This window comes from Patagioenas fasciata, chromosome 2, assembly GCF_037038585.1.
Source record: "Patagioenas fasciata isolate bPatFas1 chromosome 2, bPatFas1.hap1, whole genome shotgun sequence".
NCBI classification, from domain to species: Eukaryota; Metazoa; Chordata; class Aves; order Columbiformes; family Columbidae; genus Patagioenas; species Patagioenas fasciata.
In genome coordinates, this window is record NC_092521.1 from 21,089,568 (window position 1) to 21,096,300 (window position 6,733).

Genomic DNA, 6,733 nt, shown 5'->3' on the forward strand with positions numbered 1-6,733 from the left:
AGAAGTGAGATTGACTACTATAAATTAGCATTAGCCCTATGGCCATGACATTTCACTGCAGTTAGTGTTCATACTGACTCCAGGAAAAAGAGAAAAAAAAAAATCCAGTTGCAATCCCAGAGAAAATTATTGAAATCTCACAGAGACTAACAATAAGATCCCAAAGGAGAATTAAAGCCAGGAGAAACAAATATATCTTGTTTCCCATTGCACGTCTTTTCCTTACTATTGCTGTTTGTAGTCCTGGATATGAGCTGTTTCCTTCTCTAAAGGGGATTTAAAAGCAGTTACAACTTTTCTTTTCAGAAACTACAGAAGCTGGGATAATCATCTTGGAATGTGTTTGTACTGGAATTCAACTGCCAGAGATTCAGATGACTGAATAGATTAGGTTTACATCAACAGTATAGAAATATCAATTTCTGAAATAGAACAATATTAATAATTTAAAATCACAAAGGAAGTATAAAGAAGACTCACAAGTGAATCCAATTTTATTGCAGTATCTGTAAATACTAATATTTTAGTAGGCTATTATTTAGGAAATATGAAGATGATTTATCACTAAGCTTTTGTACAGCTATGGTTAGATTCAGGAATAACTAATAGTGCATTTGCTGTTATTTTAGAAGGTGTCTCCATGGAATCTGGTTGTGCTACGCCTTGGGAAAAAAAAAAGTTCTGACTATAGTATCAAAGTCTTTATGTGCCTGTCATATTATATAAAGCTTTCTGGATACTTATTATCTATATGAATACTTAAGTGAACTACATTTTACCTATGAATTTGTCTCACATATATGCATCCCAAAAGCATTTTATATGAAGAAGTACAGGAGACAGATGATTCTTCTTATCCTCTGTTTTCACAATCAAGCTTTCATAGTGAAATAAATAGGAATTCAATACATAGTGTCTAGAAAGAAAAAGCACATCAATTAAGCAGTCACGATATGTGTTCACATAGCATATTTTTTCCCCTAAATGTGGCATTTTAATGAGTGAGATCACCCACCGAAGACAGAAAGATTGTTCCCAGTAATCTGTCCCAACGGCTGCAAGAACACTTTCCAAAATGAAAGTGTGTACAAATAGTACCACTGAATAAACAAGGTACCTCCACTACGTAGAGGCAATACTTCATCTTCCAGAGGTATCCCCAGTTTGGTAAAGAACTGCTACAGCTTTGCATGCTCAGTAAGAAATACCCCACACCTGCGATTGTGCAGATATCAACCATGCCTTTACAGGGATGGCAGGGGTTTAGCCCAGGCTGACCCCAAGTGTTACTCTTTGTTCACTGATTACTGAAGAGCATGTAAACTATAGCAGCAGCTCTTATTCAGTGACCAACAAAGTTCTGATCTTCCACAGAAAACAGTCATGCTTTTGCTAACATCAGCCTAAGCTATGCTTAAGAGTGTTCAGGATTTCCTCTTTTATTCATCTTTCACTGTTGATCACTGATAGATTTACTAGCAAAGTATTAAAAAACTTGCACCTTCTTCACCATTAAAGATTTCTTTATGTTCTCTCCCTCATATTAGGGCACTGACGTTTTTGCCCAAATGGTTGTTACTGCACATTCAGGAAAAGCACTTGCATTCAGGACACACAGTACATGTAACCTCCAAGTGCCAGAAAAGAGAGTAACTGACTAATCTCAAAAATGAAACAGGACTGAAAATACATAAAGAGCAAGAGACCTGATGAGCTCAGTCTTATCAAGAGGTCTTCATCAATCTATATGTAATTTCATAGAAAAAACTGTTGGACAGCATGTAGCTCTTTGAACAGACAGATACTCAGATCTGACAGCTGGAAATCAAATTTAAAAACCCCACCAAGCTAAAAATAGGTTTCTAACAACAAACACTTAGACTAATTAAAAACTGGAAAGCTCACAATGGATTTGGATGCATTCACAAGTGTTAAGAGGAACTTAACTCCAAATTTGTAAATGAAGAATAACTTTTTTTCTAAGTGGTAAGTCTCATTCAACCAAGAATGTACTCAACAGAGTCTGCCAGTTTCTATTACAGGGGAAGTCATTGCACATGTCCCACTGGTTTTATGATGTCCATGATTGTGCCAGGGGAATACCCTTGTTCCTTCACAACTTGCAACTCTCCTATTCAAATCAGTCAGGTAGGTTTCCAAAGTTCATTAACTATTACTCTGTAAGTACTTTGTTACTTCACCCCTAATCTCAGGGGTTGAGGGAAGAACGGAACCCCCATCATACGGAACAAAAGGGTCATAAAAGCTTACTAGAAGGCTTAGACTTTTCACTCCAAGTCTGAAAACAACTGGATCCAGTAAAAAGAAAATAAAGAGGTGACCCATATACCTTTCATGGCCTCAAGCTATTAAAGGAGAATTCACACAAATACACTTGTCATATAACACCGCAGCACACTTTATCCTGCTGCTCAGAATCCCATTTTCTCCTGTGTTACTGTCTCTGGGCGACGTGGACAACACATTACACTGGCTTCAGGAAAGCTACAATCTTTGTTTTGTGACAAACAGTATGTTTGTAAATTGTGTTCAGGGCTCCGCTATGAACTCCACTACGAGGCACACCCAGCTTGTGGGTAACTGTCCTCTCTTCTCTTCGCTCCCATGTCTAACCCTCCCCCCTTCACATGATTTCTCAAGCATCAAATGATAAAGATACCTGACTGTATCCCTGAGAAGTACCAAAGTGAAGTTGAATGGTTCTTTCCCCTCATGCCATTTAAGAGTTAAGGAGACAAAAAGTCCAACTTGTTGTCAGTTCAATAGCTGTGTAAGATTAACAGAGGTTTATGTATTTTCCTCCCTAATTCTCTCATCTCTCTCTGATTTTTTTCTTCCCGTTCAAACCCTATTACAGGTAGCAGAATGAAAAAAAAAAAAAAGCAAATACTTCTCCTATCTCTGTTTTGCTCGAGCAATGTAAGAAAGCAGGAGCAGGAGGTCATCACTTGCTTCAATGTGTAATTGAGAGATACAGGCAGTAACCTTAGGTAAAGGAGAAACTCACTAATTGTACTGCTGCAGCCACAGATAAGCTTTCTGTGTGACAGAGGCCTTTGTACAATCTGAAAGATTTTGACCTGCAGATCCAATAACTCTCTGTCTTAGAAACTGTATGATGCATCCATAACATATGAGATATCCAGGAGATACCTTCTCAATATCTATGGCTAATCTTGAGCAAAACTGGTAGGAGCAGATGCTGAATAAATGGGCAATTTACAGCTCACCGCTGCAGTACACCACGTGAGCATCTGTTCCTGGCACGAAACACCGATTAAATGAAGATAGTCATGTCTTTTTCAAACACTTGAAGGTCTTCCCCAAGACCCTGGAGCATGCGCAGTTCTTCACCTACCCCAAACTGCTCCTTCTGGCTCTGACTGCAACAGTTCACACACCAAGGAAAGACACCCTACCTTAACAAATAACTGCTGCAGTAGAGAAAGAAGCCATCCTAAATTTAAGTACATAGCTCTAATAAACAAAAGTATCAATATCTCCTGAGTGAACCCATTCATGCACACGTAGCAATCTTGTGCTAACCTGACATCCAGCCACTCCCGTCAGCAGTAACTGTTTGCTTCTTTAAGGTTGTAATCTTCCGTATGTTTTTCAATCATATGCTTAATTTAACATTTTTGCTGTAGTAACATAAGAAACAACAGCAGGTCACTAAAGGCTGAAGAAGAACTAAGTTACAGTAGTTCATAATCAAAAACAAAGAGACCTTCTTGCAAACTAATAGCTGGCAAGTAATGCTGTGACAACTCTAGACTACTGCCTTCAGGTATCAACCTTACAGAATAATCACTTCCCCATGAAAATTTCCCAGGGCATTATTAATACCCTTTTTTTTTAATTTCAATTCGGCTAAAAAAACAAGTATTTCTACATCGCTTTCCATAGTGCTCTTATACCCCAAAGTCCTGGGAGGATGAGCATATATGACTTCCTATAATGTGAGATGACACACTTTATTTAAAAAAAAAATCCTTAAATTAAACAAATAATGGAGAAATAAAAGTTTTAAAGGGAAGATATGCATGGGGAAAAAAAAAGATTATAATTACTTTTTTTCCTGCCTAAAGGGAAAAATAACTATTAATCTGTGCAAATGCTGCAGCTGCTAACTAGACATTACCAAACAATTAAAGTGTAACCCCTCCACAACCGATATGATCTTCTCATTTCCAGTAGCCAGGCTAAAATCTAGACAAGAAATTAAGAATCAACCGAGACTCCACAGGATTTATACCACAGCATATATTCTAAGGATATGCTTATATGCTCTGTCTGCATATGCTTTGACTATTAAAGAACACTTATCTGGTTAGGATGCTGAAGCACTGTATGAGCTCTGGAACTATAATGAGAGTACTAAAATGTTGTAACAGTATATTGCAACACAAATGCCACCTATTAAACAAACTTTTACTCCAAAAGGATAAGGAAAGGCATTTTTAACACTCAGATTTCAGAGGCTTCTAATATTTTGAATAATATTTTTGAAATACCTAGCATTATTTCAGCTCAAATCTAATTACAGGAGAAAAATAGCACATTGCCATGCACGAAAATTTCCCTCCTTATTTTTCACTATGTTGTCAATATAGGTAACACAACATGCTCTTTCCTGCTGCATTCTCCTATAGTCCTGCGCAGCAAGCAAAAGGCATCTACTCAAGAATCCATTTTTCCCCCATTATTGCATACTCATAAAAATGGAACTGACAGGACAGCAGCTTATTCGGGTACAAGTCAGACCGCAATAGCACACGCTGACTGGCATTCAGAAACTAACAGATAAATAATTATTATTTTGAGGGGTTTTCTTGTTGGGGGGGAGGGGGGAAGTCATTTGGGAAAGGGGAAGAGTACCAGAGCTACAGAAACAATCACAGAGCAGGCTTCCTGTATCCACTCCAATAACAGTAATTAACAGAATCAAGAATACACGCAGTAGGGACAGCAAGTTCTGGGTGTTTAACTACTTTAAAATGCATCTAAATTTTGATGAGGCTTAACACGCAAACATTTAAGCTTGTGTGAATATTCACCTCTGTGAGTACTCTACCAAATCTAAGTCAATGTGCAAAGATAATAATGCCTGCAAGAGCCGGGTCATCAAACTGAGAATACCTTACCAGAATGGTCTAATGAAAATTAAGAGAGACTGACCCCCAAGAGCACCCTAATGGCTGTCACTTGGTCTAGCTCTTTCATCAGTGACATGCTAAGCAGCAGAATTGTCATAAGTGATATTCAGTTTCACAGAAAGGTCTTCAAATTCCCCTTCCCCTATTAATTTAACCATTTTAATTAGATGGCTACCTTAATACAACTTCACAAACAGCAACGAGTCCCCTCTGAATAAGGAAGCAGTTTCGCAAACCTTTCCTCATTTCGGAGCACGGGAAAAGAAATTAACTAAATCATGTCGCTTTCAACGTTAAGAACTTTACATTCCTTAATATCAATAACAAACAGCATTCAAACTGACTTCACACATGAAAGGAACAACAACAGAATAAACATTTTTTAAAAATGAATCACAAAAGCCCGTTTTCAGATGAAAAAAACCCTCAGGGCACAGTTTGATAGTCGTCTGCTGACAGGTAAGTTAAAATACTACATCCCTGCTAAACTAAAAGCAGACCCGGAATGAGTTGTCACGCCGGGAAGCAAAACCGTATGTCATTACAGTTTCTCTCAGTAAACACTTTTTTTCCTCCGGTACCATCTGTCAAATCAGAAACTCCTTCAAACACCGCAGCCTGGCTAATTCTGATGATGTGCTGCCCGCGCCGCTACTTGCTCGATATTTTCGCACCGCGCCCGGTCCGCAGGACGCGCGCAGCCTCCCGCTCCGCTCTGCGGCGCCCGCGGACGGCGCTGGGACCGGTCCGGCCCTGCCGACGGCAGGGTCTCCGCACGCACCTGCGGAGCCGCGCTCAGCCGCGCAGCGCGGACTCGCCGTGGCCGAGCCGCAGGCCGCGCCCGAGGCGGCAGGACCCCGCAACGCGGGGCGAGCCGCTGATCCCCCGGGGCGGCGGGGCCGGGCGGGGGCAGCCGAGAAGTTGCGGCGGCGGCGCCGGGGCGCGCAGCCAGGCGGGCAGGGGCAGCCGGTCGCACCGCGCGTCCCACCCGACGCCGGCCCCCGGGGGCAGGGGGGGCGCCGACCTCCGAGCCCCTGCCCGCGGCCGCCGCTGCCCCTGAGGCGGCACCGCTGCCCCGCGCCCGCCCGGCCCCGCGGACAAACTTACTTGCGGGCGGCGCGGAGCAGCGGCGGCACGCGCCTCCCTCACGCGGCCCCCAGCCGCGCGCCCTCCTTCCCGCGCGGCGCGCGAGCGCAGCCCCGGCGCGGCGGCCGCTGCCGAGCGGGTTCGGACATGCTCAGTGCCCCCGCCGCGCGGAATCTACCACCGGGGGGGCGGGGGGGAGCACGGAGAATAGGGGGCAGAGCTGGATGCTACCAAGAGGATGAGCTAAAAATAGGCGCCGCAGAAAAGAACAGCTGGAGCTTAAAGGGGCAGAGGCGGCCTCGCTGCCCGCAGCTCCGGCCGGCGGCGCCTCCACGGGCCCGGCTGAGCTGCTGCCGCGCGGGTCCTCCCCGCGTTCTCAGCAGAGCGGCACAGAAACCGGGGCGGTGGTCGCGCTGCCCGCGCACGGGTCCTGTCCGCGCCTTTGCGGCGGGAGCGCTGCGCCGCGA

The 6,733-nt window shown here is 43.5% G+C and overlaps 1 protein-coding gene across 1 annotated transcript in view; it reads right to left on the reverse strand.

Moving 5' to 3' along the window:
* OXR1 (oxidation resistance 1) overlaps window positions 1–6,424 on the reverse strand; it is a 275,216-nt gene extending 268,792 nt beyond the window's left edge. The window contains exon 1 of the mRNA XM_065832703.2: window positions 6,288–6,424. The gene's annotated coding sequence lies outside the window, so the exon portion shown is untranslated. The remainder of the gene's footprint in view (window positions 1–6,287) is intronic.
* Window positions 6,425–6,733: the final 309 nt, after the last annotated feature.